Here is a 14,694-nt window from a genome sequence, read left to right as displayed (position 1 = left end):
TGTATTTATGCATTACTTCTTTTGTTATTTTTAAGATCAAAGTTCTCTAGTTTTTTAGGTGCGAGGTTATTTTAATTATTTTATGTCTTTTATGTATCATTATATTAGTAATTTAATTTATATGTTTGAATTCCATTCAGGGGTTATATTGAAGCAATAAGGGAAATTGAGCAACAAGTTCAGGCTATAGTATTGGCATATTAAAATTTGATGATATTGTTGTAGCATGTGGCAGGTTCTTATCTACACTGTTAAATTTTGAAAGTATGTTATTACTTTTGTATTTTCTTAATGTTGGATCTGAGCAAGTTTTATTTCTAAGATAGTTGTTTCCTGGTTTACAACCTCATAAGTGCACAGATTGTGAACAAGTAATACAGTAGTGAGTAGAGTATCATTCTCACGAGGAATTTATTGGCGTAAGTAGCAAGCTAGACAGTAATTTTGACTGTATAAACTACCGAATGTGTTGAGAGATTAATTTTAAACTATTAGTATTGAAAGTTAAAAGAAAACAAAGTTGTAAATTTGAAATCAATTGACTAAAATAATTCCAGAATTAAGATTTCATACTTTAGCCCTATTATGAACTAAACTTCACCTATTTAATAGATTGAGAATTGTGACTTTAATGGAAATTAATCCTAAGATATCCTAGGTCCTCTTTCAAGGCACCTAAGGTGTATTTTAATTAATCTAAACTCTACTTTTTGTGGTGATCAATCTTAATTAAAATCTTTTAAGTTCTTTGATTAATTATGAAATTCCACAAAGGATGTCAACCTATCTCTAGGTCAGATTTCCTAAGTTCAAAATCCTAATTTCTAATACTAATCTTCATCTTTCAGTTCTTCAACTAGTATCTTATATCATGACTAGGTGGGCACCAACACATAGCACACATTAAAAACATAGAATATTAAATCAAAGAATAAGACTCAAATCCATTAAATAAACACGATATATATCCATGACAAAAAATAAGAATGCTACTCTCCTAATTCCAGAATTAAACAGACTACTCACTCATGGTGAGTTTAACAAATATATTGAGATTAAAGTAGAATAACATAAGACAAATTGAAGAAATATAACAAAAGAACCCAGAACAAAGATTTCTACAGCCTTGAACTTTTAGAACTTCAAATGAGAGTCCTTCTCCTTGATGCTGATGTAGATTGTCTTCAACTTGCTTGGAAAATTAGGGTTTGTAAGCTAAAACTAATTCTAACTTTGAACTAAAGGCTCCTCTGCATGTCTCGGTATTCTGGTACTTATATCAAGTATTCTAGAGCTATGTTTTAGAGTCCCAAGAGTCTTAGAAGTCTATTTGGAATGTGTGGAAGGGAGTTGGAATTGTATCATAAATCTGTTTGCTACAAAGTACACAGCCTATGTGGCACTACATGGCCCTTGGCCGTGTAAGTTTCTAGAGTAATTTTGGGTTTCATTCATGTGGAGGTGGCAAGTTACATGGGGGTATTGAGATTTACATGACGTCATTAGCACGACTTGTGTGCTCCTGCCCTTCCTTGGCTCCCTAGATTTCCGGTAACAAAAGATTACACGGGGTAGGTGAGGTACACGAGGTCTTTTACACGACCTGTGTACTGTGACTTCTCCATGTCTTTATCAGTCCTTCTTGGCTAAGAGGTTACACGGGTTAGGCTCTGTGTTTGCATGACCCGTGTAAAGTTGTACGGTAGACCCTTTTGCTTTTCTTACTTTCCAAACTTGTCCAAATGACTTTCATGCTTTGGTTCCTTTTTAAAACACCTGAAAAGATACAAAAAAACATGAAATTGAGTAGAGATTGGCCAAATTAACCAAACTAAGGAAACTAACCAAATTAATAAAAACTAATGAATGCATGTAATTAACTACCTAAATGCTTTGAAACACAATGCAATAGTGCCTTAAACTATCTATATGAAATAAGTGTGTCAATGGGCTTTGAATTAATTTAAAAGTTGTGAATATAAGGAATAAGCTAAACTATTAAGCTTCAAAGATGAATAATTGCTAAAATTTTTATTGGTTGAAATTTGAATTTGAAGCATTACAACCATTGATATTTGTTTGCCCATATTAATCCTAATGGTTGTTACCATTATGAGGAAGAAATACACACTTTAAGAGCAAGAAAAGTAAAAGAAAATTGAGACTTTAACATCATAAATCATAAGCCTTTCCTAGTTTCCTTAAGAATTAGTGAAGGGAGAATTTAAATTCATATTGTTCCCCCTTGTGTTCTCATTCAGTGGAGAAGATGAACCTATTGGAATTATGGTTGAATACCATTTGACTGACTTCTTTTTCTTTTGCAAATTTTAATTTGGGATTCTTGGCAAAGGCTTTAAATTCTCATATTGAGAGATATTACTTTATTCATACAAGTTTATAATTTAACCATGATGATTTTGACTTTTATTGCATGTCTTGCACATAAATTTATTGAATGAGATCTAAGTTTATGTATGACTTATGGCTTTGACTACTTATGCATTTAGCATTGACTATTGTTGATCATGGCATTTTAGTCATCAGAATGTTATCACTTTATGAGTATAATGTAGAAAGACTTCCTTTCTAGCTAATTGTAAAATTAATATTGTAATTTTTTTTGCCATTGATTCTAGTGGATGTACAATTACTGGTCTGTCACTAGGATCATTGTTTGGTACTTTGAAGGCAAAAGTATGTCTATTATTTGTCAAAATTCTCAGTGTCTTTTACATATCAATTAACTCTACTTGCATATTCCTATATTATAGGTTCATGCATTCTCTGTCTGTGATGACCCTGATTACTTTTATGACTATGTTCAAGCCCTTACTGAGGGACTCAAAGCAGGCGTTAACTCACGTGACATTATAGACATTCAAAATGTGAGTGCTTATCACTTGGTGCCATGGTATTAATTTGTCAAAAAATACCATAATGCTAGTGTTTTAGAAGAAGTTGTATGTTAGGAAACAAATATGCAGATTATAGATTAGCATGATTATAGGGAGAGAGATGTATATCTTCCTAATTAGTTAACCTAAATAGTATGTAAATATGCACCTTCTCTCTATGAAATAAATAAATCAATTTTCTACCAAAATAATAGCTAGTTAGAGTCTGCATTTTATTTCACATACATTGAGATTCTAGATGAAGATTATACTATTAAAGAAGGCAAATTGCGACTCATTGAGTCATAAAGAAAATGGACATATTCATGAAAGAGAGCTGATTGCCCTTTCACTCATAAAAGAAGAGATAGACCTATAGACAAACCATAAATTTGCATTATGTTCAATTTATGCATGCTATTGCATTCCTATACTTGTAAGACAATATATTTATGTGTTGACATTACGCTTTAAAATCTTCTAGTTCTCCATCTATGAAATTTTTTATTGAAGTGGTTAATTCAATTCTCAATTCATTTTGTTAAACTTTAGGAGTGAAAGTTTTAATTATGTTCTGGAAGTTTCATGGATTGTGATCACCCAATAAAATAGTGGCATGTTTAATGTAATGCTTTCATGAAATGTGTTTACAATTGATTTTCACTATGGAACATGAAGTAATAATATTCTTGTCCTTCATTTTCTTTCCTCCTATAGGTCGAAGGTCTAGGCTACGCAATGAATACCTCTGAAGAGCTTCAATTTTTCCAAGGAAGTCGCTATAGCTACTTGTGTTGTTCTAGATCCAGTTTATAGGTAGAGTAGCACATTGTATCATGTACTACAATTGAGATTGTGAATGATGAATGTTTAGTCATTTTTACAATACAATCAAAGTTATTTGCATTAACAAGGATCATTATTGGTATCTAGTAGCCAACTAGAAGAAAAAATGTAATGTTTAAATGGCTAAGATTATCAAATTTAATATAGTCATTAAAGAAAATTAGTCTTCTATCAACAGTAAAATAAGGATAGGGGATACCCTTGTCAATGCACCTAAAAAAAAAATCTAAAAGGCTAGAAGTTATTGGGTTGACTTAAAGTATGAATATCAACTAGAATTCACTTTCTTGATTTTATAATTTAAAAGTCTCATTAAAAATGTAGTAATGCAATCCTTATAGTGGGAAAGTAGCTTATGGAATGATGAAAGACATGAAACAAAATCCAAAGAAATGGAAGGGAAGAAAGATCCTCTTCATACACACTGGTGGGCTTGACAAGGTCGACTTGATGGCTTTATTGGTGAAAAATTGGTCTCGAATGGATGTTGATGAGTCAATTCCAAGGAATGATGGTGCTGGAAAAATTTTCTAAAGAAACAAAGCTAGTTATGTTGTATCTAATTTACCATTTTGGTTAATCCATATCCAAATGCATCTCTTCTTGGTGCATGAAAACTATATGCTTATTTTTATAAATTCTTGAGTTCATTAAAAGATTGTATCTACTATTGTAGTTTGTGAAATGTATGGGTGAGAATAATTCCATTTAAACTGCAAAACCCACCGAACCGTACCAAATTAGAAGTTCAGTTTGATTTCTTAGATAATTCATCTCGGTTTGTTTTAATTTTTGAAAATTTGCTTTAATTGCTTCAGTTCATTTTTAGGATTAAAAAATTAGTAAAATCAAACCAAATCGAATGATATATAATTTAAACTAAATTATCATATAGATGTTAGTGTTGGCATGGTGGTTAAAAGGCTCGTCTCATAAACTTCATGTCCTATTTTCAAACCCTAGCACCAACACAGTTCTTTATTTTGTAACTTTTTAACTCTTTATTAAATCTCAATAATCCATTTTTAGATAATCTCAACCTTTGAAATTATAATATAAATACATCATTTTCACTACAAAGTAGTCTCCATTCAACGTCATTCCCATTCTGCCCCTATTTTCCATTATTCTTTTCTTCTCTTCTTTCTTCCTTTCTTTTCCTCTATTGATTTATTCAACTATTCTTCTTGTTCTTCTTCCTCCTAATGCATATTTCTCCCTTTTGTTTTTAATATAACCAAACCCCTTCAATTTTCTTATTGTATTCTCTTTTTTTTTTTTCATTACAATGTGCTTGACTAACTTGAATTAAACCAAGTCCCCTGTATGTCTTAAACACATGAGAAAATGTGAATTCGTTTTGGTTCAACATCTTTTTGATCCATCCGAAAATAAAAAGCACAATGGCATTTTATAGACCTAATTCTACATAAGCTGCGATGAGTGAGTACCAAGTAAAGGCCAGCTCATCTCTTTCTTAGTCATTTGATCAAACAACTGGTGAGCTTCATCCATATGTCTACACGAGGCATACAACCTGGGTATATGGGTATTGATTTTTTTCTATTTTTGATTTTGTTTCGTTCAATATGCTTTCAAGTTTACTTAATGTAATATGTGATTGATTTTGCATTTTTAATTGGTGTAATCTGTAATTGATTTTTATTTCAATTATTGGAATTTATATTGATTTTGTATAGTTCAATTCCCATTAATGTAATATATATCTATAATCTTATGACTTTGGTATTGTTGTTTTAGCTATAATAAAAAAAATATTTTAAATATAATAATTAAAGACTATTAAACAAAGTGGACGTGTATGATAATGAATGCACTTTATGTGTAGGGTATGGAGGTCCATCACTATGCTCTTTTTTTGTTATTATTATTTTTTTTTCATAACATGCGATACATATTTTTCTGATTGCACGGATTCATGATCTATATTTTTTTTAAAAAAAAATTTACATGATATAATATTATCATAATATCATTTTAAATTGTTAATTAAATATAGTCCTTCATTGTTTTAATATTAAATTATCATAAGTATTTTTTATTCTCAATTAAAGTTGGTCTATTTGCTTAAATCTTTCAATTGCATTGATAAATTTTTGTTTATTATAGTTTAGGAAAACATATTAGATATTTATTTTGTAATACCCCTTTCCGGTGTATGTTTGAATATATCTCCAGGGAGCGGAATGTTTTCTTGATACTAGCTGACTAAGAACCTAGTTAAACTAATAACAAGATAAAAGAGTAATTGAAATGCTAATTAAAATAGTAATTAAGCAACTGAAATTGGAATTCTAAAGTATTCGGTGATTAGGCACCTTCAATTATCAAAGAACTTAACTTCGGTTGTCGAACATGGAGAGACAAAAGTTTAAAATGAGGGAACCTTAGATATTTTCCTACAACCCAGTTTCTTTTACGCTATAAAAACTTCCCATTCTCTCTCTCTTTCCTTTTCCTCTCCTTCTCCCACACCCTTTTCTCTTTCACTCTCCAAAACCTTATAAATAAGAGAAATCTAAATGCACCCTAGTCTTAAGAATGCTAGAGAGAACCAAAAAGAAAAATCTAAAAGGAAAGGAATACATAAAAGGAAAACCCTAGGATCATAAAAAGTAATTACTCATTGTGGTTGTCCTTTTTAATAAGAGACTATAGTAGTGGTATAAGGAGTAGGTTTGTTTTAGTAGTATGCCCTAGAGTAATGCCTTAGTGTTGTGTGTTGTACCCAATTCCCAACAAATGGATTTAATGTTATTTTCACATAAAATGTTTATGGTTAATAGAACAATCCTTTAGTTTCTTGCTGGAAGTTCCATTCTCAAAGAGCTGAGAATATGAGTGACATAGCTATCTGGTACAAGTGCTATAAAGAATGGATCACAATCGAGGATATGTTTTGTCAGACATATCTATCTGGCTAGATTGTCACTTCTTTTTGTCTCCCTAGATTAGTATAAGATACTAGTGAAAGTGGAATGGTGAATGTCATGCTATCTAACATTATGACATCAGGACAAATACAATAAGCACTTATAAGATAAGTAAGCCAAACCAGTAGCGCATAAATGTTATATACAAAGAGTTTACTCTTATCAATGTATTATCATTTAGATCATGCTAGTGCATATAGTCCCTTGACTTGAGATGACACAATTATCTTGTGTATAGATGGTTTAAGTTTGATACCACTTACATGTATAATGTATGGGTATATCGTGTGTTGGCTCCGACTAGTTTTATATGGAGATAAGTGGTTAGTTAAGATGGGATTCATTACCCTAAGTAAATAGGAATAAAGTCCTATGCTATCTATATTGTTCTTGGCTAGGTAAATAGGGATAAAGTCTTAGGCTATCTAAATTGTTCCTGGCTAGGATAATCAAGAATTAGAATTTAGATGAAGACATATGATCTAAAGTAATTGATCATATTTAGGATCGAGACTTTATAACGAAGAGATTTTAGTATATGACATGTATGATCAAGTTTCTAAGAAATGGGATGATTTTCATTCATCATTGATTGGGTAGTCATGCTATGCTATGCTAGGTGTTAATAATGATTTAAAGAGTTAATATCATATTCTCATTGCCAATTAGTCATGAACCTAAGAAGTCACAAACAATAGAGTTTAAGTGATCAAAATAATATTAATTTGATTAATTAATTAAATGGTTTAATTAATAAATTAAATTACTGAATTTAATTTGCAATTAGATTGCAAAGTCTGCAACATGACTTGAAACTAAATTCAAAGGAATGGGTATTAAGAAGAAAACTAGCTTATGCTTAAATGTTAAATATGAGAATTAAAGGAGTTTAATTATGATATAATTTATATTAGATAGAAATTATATTGTGAAATGAACTAATATGACTAAAATGGCTCATGAAGTCATAAGAAAAAATATGGCTTAGTAAGTGAGTGTGATGGCTTGCCTATGTGTCATAATAAGATTAAGACATATAAGCCATTTGACTTCTTTAGCAGGAGACAAATGGCCAACACAATTGACATGTAGCAATTATTTCTGCTTAGTGGAGAACATCATAAGTATATAAAGGAGAATTTAGGGATTTCCATATCCCTAAGTATCTAACCCAAGTGCAAAAGAAGAGAGAATAGTTCTTCTTTTCCTCAATAAAAAATTTCTTCTTCTCCTTTTCTTCATACAATCTCAATGACCTTAAAAGTTGTTACCTTGAGATTTAGAGGTTGAGAAATTGTTTCTCTAGCTATCCAAACCATCACCCAAATTCCTCTTTGTATTGTTGGTTGGCCAAACTAAAAGGAGACAAAAAAGGAATATCACAACTAGTTTGCCGCAAATATTACATTGCAAAAGGTTTTAATGGTGAAATATGATGAAAAAGTTTTAATGGCAAAGTATGATGTTGCCACAAAATAAACAAGTTTTAGTGGCAAAATTTATTCCCGTTAATAATCAAAATTTTTCCTGCTAAAAATAATTTTTAATGAAAAAAATAGATATATATTAAAAAAAATGACTTTTTGTGACGAAATTCCCTATTAAGAAGCACTTTTGTGATGAAATTTTCCTTACTAAAAGGACATGATTTTTTTACACGCTAATGAAATTCTTTCAATATTATTTTTTAATTTCTTTAAAATTATTAATAATTTAAAGAATAAACATATCACAAATCTCAATTTATATAGGAAAATTTAAAACAATATCAAAGGTACAATAAATAAAACATTGAAGAAAATGATAGCTTCATTAAATTATAAAATTCATAAATTTAATACATTGACAAAAAAAGTATACAATAGTTGCATAGCAACTGGAGCACTAAAAAATTTAACATATTTTCATCTTCCATCCATATATCAGAGCATTGAGAATCAGTACCATGTTAATTGAGAATCAGTACCATGCTAATTGAGAATCAATCGTTCTTTCAGATTCCAACCAATAACCTACAAATTGAGAATGTAAGATAAATTAGTGAAGCAAACAAAAACCTATTAAAGTGCAGAGAATCACTAAAAAAAGGCAATAATGCTTGGAATTGCAATTGCTAATACAAACAATCAAATGTTAGACTTGAAAATCCCAAGCAAGAAATCAAAATCCCATAAATAGATAAAGAAGAAAGCAAAAAGATTAAAATCAAAAGAGATCTTTCACCTTATATTATACACATTCATATTATTGAGAATTTGTATAGTTTGAATCTTGATAAATAGCATAATTTAATTGAATAAAGAGGATTTGGATTGAAAGTTTATGAAGCTAAATGACCAACGAACCTACTAAGACTTTTAAAATATTTTAATGCTGGTGTTAGGTAGTTAATGAAAGCGGAATACCAAAGAAGAATAGAAAACTATTTATCTCTTAAAAAAATGAATGGTGACTAGTATAATTAGGACCAAAGGTTGAGAAAGAGATGAAGCGTATGTTAAATCAACATTCATTACATCCCATCTCTACAATAGTGATAAGAATACATCTAGTGCACAATAAAGCCTGCAACTAACCAAACTAAATGCAGCAAATTTTGAGATCGAAACATTTCTACTAAAGATGAAATTAGAGAATATTAAAAGCTATGCAAAATATTAAGAGCTATGATAATTAACAGGAGGATTTAGGTACCCTTTAAATGAACAAAAATCTCTTGCTCCTACAAATGTTGTGAAAGAGAACAATCCAAGGCCATCATCATATAATCAAATTGTACTTAAATTCAATATTCCGTTTCCGTCTTTTAATTAAGTTACATCCTATGCAAAAATAAAAAGATATTTTTTGTTTCTAAAAAAAATAAGTTAAAAACTTATAAAAGCTAATTTTAATTAGATCACAACATCAAATAAACAAATGCCTATACTATCCACAATCTCTTCCCTCTGACATGTGGATTCATATGAAACTTTAAGCAAAATCGATGCTATGTAAGAGGTTTGGTCATTAGTAGATCAACTGAAGAAATTAAAAAAAAAAAAAAAAAGAAAAGAAAGAAAGAATACGCATATGATTGCCACTATATCTAAGGCTCTAACAATAAAAAAACTCAAAACATCATTTTACTCTTTAATATAAATCTAATACTAAACTCAAGGATAATCTCTAAAATTTACCTTGTTCAAGTAGTTCACCGTTAGTGTATAGCTATCACTAAAAGGACATAAATTGATTCAGTCTTGATATAAGAATACTTTATATCATGATCGATGCAAGGCAAAACGCTGTAGTGGAAAACTGATTACCTACTTACCTACTGGTACCAAATTTAATGGTGTCTTTTTCGAAAAGCTCATAATGACATTGAGTTTCAATGGGATTATCCTGCAAATGCAGCAAAAAAAAGTTTAGAAATAATAACAATATAACCAAATAATGTAATAAATAAATAAATAAGAAAATATATGAATCAACAACAAGATATCAATTTATATTACTTACATTAATGAAAGTTTTGTTTGTGCTTCCAAGATCCATTAAATAAGGCCTAAAATGGCATATAGAAATCAAAAGGTTAGTCAAGGGATCAAAATGACATGCTCAAAATTAATGCCAATTAATTCCAGTGACTGTAAATGAATGACATTCTCACCTTACTTGCTTAGATAAGGTACCATCATGCTGCTCCTTTTATACTTTCCTGAAAAAGCGTAAATCAGAAATGAAAAAAAAAAATCCAAAACATCAAGCGGAAAAATAGAACTTTTGATAATAGAGCTATCAGAATTGAATGACTGCGTATTGCTTGCTACAAGATGGGTGGTCTATAGGAATATCTACGACCCTTCTTTCTCTCACCAAAAAGTAAGAGGTCTAATGATGTATAAATCTATTTCTTCTCCTTTTCCAAATGTGAGTCAATAAGTTTTGGATAAATTGACATCCATAAACTACCTTCTTCGGAAAGCCCAGCTACCACCTTTACTTAATGGTTTCAATCTATCTAGTCACATCTCAGAGTCTTTAACTCCTCCTCCATAACTATTAGATGATGATAGACCAAACCCTGAATATCAAGTCTGGTATAGGCAAGACCAGTTAGTGTTGAGTTGGTTATTTTCTTCAATCTCTGAAAATCTTCTTCCCTAAATTATAGGATCATCAACAATGAAAGATGCCTAGATTAAACTTGCAATAATTTTCTCCTCAGGTTCTCGCACCCAAATACTTCAACTACGTAAATAGTTGAAACACCTTTCTTGTGGCATTGATTCCATTGATACATATATGCGCAAAGCAAAATAAATCTTTGACCAGCTTGGTGCATTTCAAGCACCAATAATTGAAGACACCATTGTTAATGATGTGCTTGAAGGGTTAGGAAGTGAATATCGCCCCTTTATTTGTGCGATAGAGGCTAGGAATGCTCTAATCCTATTTGATGACCTGTATGCATAGTTACTAAGCAAGGAGACACAACTGAAAATGGACACCTTGTCTATTCCACCTTCAGCTCATGTAGCCACTAGAAATCAATCTTCCAATGGACGTGCTCTTAGTTATGGGAGAGGTAGAGAAAAATCATATGAAGGGTATACCACTTCTCCCCAATCTCCTATATCACCTAATGTCGTCTGTCATAATTGTTGAGGCCAAGGGCATATTATAAGACAATGTCCATCACCAAAGTTCAATACCAGCACTACCCATTAGCCCACCACCTACCTTGCCCCAACTAGTAATCCTATAGTGAATAATTGGACTGTTGATTCTAATGCCAACTATCATCTCACTACTGATATTGGTAACATCTCTCAGTTGATTCCTTATCATGGCAATGATGAAGTCACTGTTGAGAACGGTAATACTCTCATTATTATTCATACTGGTAACTATCATTTCTTTTTTGATAAGTGTTCTTTTGTTCCTAATAATATTCTTTGTTCATCAATTGTTCATCGTAATTTATTATCTGTTTATGTTTTCACTAGTCAAAATAATGTGTCTATTGAATTTCACCCTGTTGACTTTGTTATTGAGGATATCACTATGAAGGCAGTTCTCTACAAAGGCCAAAGTGATGGTGGCCTATATACTTTGCCTCTTCAAATCAACAACTCTTCTCCTCAAAGCAATCTTATGGAATTTAGTGCATGGCATGCACATATTGCTCATGTGAATGATCACATAGTTTGTCATGTCTTGTCTCATCAAAACCTTTCTTTTGTTAAAAATATGTCCTTAGCAAGTCATGCATGTAGCATTAGCAAAATGCATGAGTTACCATTCACTGAGTCTTATTCATATGTTACCAAACCTCTTGAGTTAATATGTTATGATGTTTGGGGACCATCTCTTGTTCCCTTTGTTGATGGCTTTCAGTATTATGTCTCATTCTTTGATCATTTTAGTAAATACAGTTGGATTTATTTCCTTAAAAGGAAATATGATGTTCTTCTTGTATTTATTTAATTTTGGCAATTGATAGAGATATTTTGATCAACCCATAAAAAATATTTAGGTAGATTGGGGAAGGGACTAATAGAGAGATATAGAACTATTCTTGGAGCCCTCATCTACAAGCTTAAGTTTCTAGGTTGAGTGTTTCATGACATGGTATCAGAGCATGTCAGACCAAAAGGTTTAGAGTTTAAATCCTCGCCCACCCCATTTATTAGTTGAATATTTCAGCATAAGGTAAAGTAGGCCTGTAATTGCTCACGCTTCAAACTTAGTGAGCTTTCACATGCAGAGTTGTAATAAAGAAATATAAAACTATCCTTGAAGCCCTCATCTATAAGCTTAAGTTTTTAGGTAGAGTTGTTTCTTGACAGCATACAGAGGGGCTATGTTTATTAACACATTGGTTAACAACATAAATATGAGCTAATGGGATATACTAAAAGCTCTCTATCATAATCCATAATTTTATGACTAAAATGGATCAACCCTTAAGAAAATACATAGACAAGTAACATAAGCACTTAATGATTGCAAAAAGCTCCAAACAAACAAATGAAAACTAATATCAATTAAAGTTAACCATGTTATGTACCATGTTATGTATCATATGCTTAGTTTTAAACAAATTCAAATTCTATATCTAATACCAAGCAAATTGAATTTGCATAAACCACACACTTCGTAACATGATGGGACTAAGCATATACACCTTTTAGTTGACAAAGAGAATGAAGTTATAATTTGAGAAACATAAGAGATATTTTGTCATGTGTATAATATACAAATAAATAATGAAAGAAGATCTACAAGATTTAGCACTTCACCATTCTTAAGAACATAGAGTCGCCATATTATATCTTTTTGCGAGGAAGTGGAAGGCTCATTGAACAATAGTGTAATGCCTAATGAAGAAAAAAAAATAATATTAGCTTAGAAATGAATCAAAAAATTAAACAAAACTAAAATAGATATCAGTAAAAGGTTTTCTAGCTCCTACTAATTAATAAGAAAATTATGCAAAATTGAAAGGTTTTCTAGCTCCACCTAACCTACATCAAGTCATCATAAAGGAAGCAAAAAGGAGGTTTTAACTATATCAAATATCAAACACAAAAGAAGATGAGAAAGCAAACAACAAGAAAAAAATCTGCACTAGTTCGGTAAATTGTCTAAAGAGATCAAGTTCCCTAGCAAGTATAAAGAATTACAAGCACTTTTTGCCTTCTATTCACATCCCAAAACAACTAACTTAAAATATATCATATAATACCTATAAAACACAAACTAAAGGGTAATACACACACACACAAACAAGAGAGAGAGAGAGAGAAAAAGAGAGAGAGTGATTCAATAATACTACCAAGTATGTAAGATATGCCAAGTCTCTATAGCCAAAACAATAACCTTTATATCAGATTTTTTTTAGGTGCGTTGCATACTAGGAAACAATTTCCTGATGGTTCCACTCATTAGGAAGGCCAAAAGTAATCATTAAATTAAATTGGATGATAACACAGGTTAAACATGAACATGAAAACATTCCAATAGTGTTTCACTATCCAAGTTCGTAATTTTAGAAAATCAAAAATTGTAATTGACATTAAAAAAGAAAACAAGTTACAAGGTCTAACAGTGTTTCCCCATATCTCCATAGGAATTCTATTAACTACTACTATATATATAGTTGGCATATAGGTTTTTGCAAAACAAGTTATAAGGTCTAACTAACTAATTTGATAACTAAGAGATTTCATTAATCAAATGACCTAGAAGAAATAAAATACAAATAATTTCCTTAATAATATATAAAAAGAAAAACCATTATTTAAAGCTTTTAATGAAACAATTAACATGAATGCATCAATGAAAAAGCTATAAGTGAAGCCCATTTTGAAATTTTTAAAGGCAAAGGGGATGGTTACCTTTGGCCTACTATAATAAAAATTTGCCAATACTCTATTAGAAGAACACACTTCATTGTCACCAATTTGATAACCAAGAGAATTAATTAAGCAAATGTTCAATTAGAATTACCTATCCTAGAAAAGGAGAAAAGGTTGTCTTTAACCTTTTAGAAAAGAATAGATTTTCATGATAGAGTTGTCCCATAATAATAATATATAACATTTTTTGTTAAGTTCATGCTAATCCCAAACTCTATCACATACACAACTATCTCATCATGCATATAAAACTATAACAATTTATCATCCTGTTTCTCACTTAAACTCTTAGCTTTTCACTTTAATATTTAACAAAATCAAAAGAACAGTAAATGGGGGAAAATAATTCTTTATGAGCTCACTTATAGATATAGTTCACCCACAATTTAAATTATATCTTTTAAATTTTTTTTTAATATATACTTCTTAGAATCTTCAATTTCTTTTCACCAGAAGCCAATCGGGAGTTCATGAAACTATAATGTGGAAGCCTAATTTAAGAAACAAAACTTTGATTGCAAAAAAACCAAGTAGGTAAACCTTAGTTGCAGGAGTTCATGAAACTATGATGTGGAAACCCAAACCAAG

General features: G+C 30.7%; 1 pseudogene; it reads left to right on the top strand.

Annotated features, from left to right (window-relative positions):
- LOC110654827 (bifunctional D-cysteine desulfhydrase/1-aminocyclopropane-1-carboxylate deaminase, mitochondrial-like) overlaps positions 1-4,277 on the top strand; it is a 77,925-nt pseudogene extending 73,648 nt beyond the window's left edge.
- Positions 4,278-14,694: the final 10,417 nt, after the last annotated feature.

Source organism: Hevea brasiliensis, chromosome 13 (genome assembly GCF_030052815.1).
Source record: "Hevea brasiliensis isolate MT/VB/25A 57/8 chromosome 13, ASM3005281v1, whole genome shotgun sequence".
Lineage (NCBI taxonomy): Eukaryota > Viridiplantae > Streptophyta > Magnoliopsida > Malpighiales > Euphorbiaceae > Hevea > Hevea brasiliensis.
The sequence above is the reverse complement of the archived record's forward strand: the minus strand, read 5'-3'. Positions and strand labels throughout refer to the sequence as shown.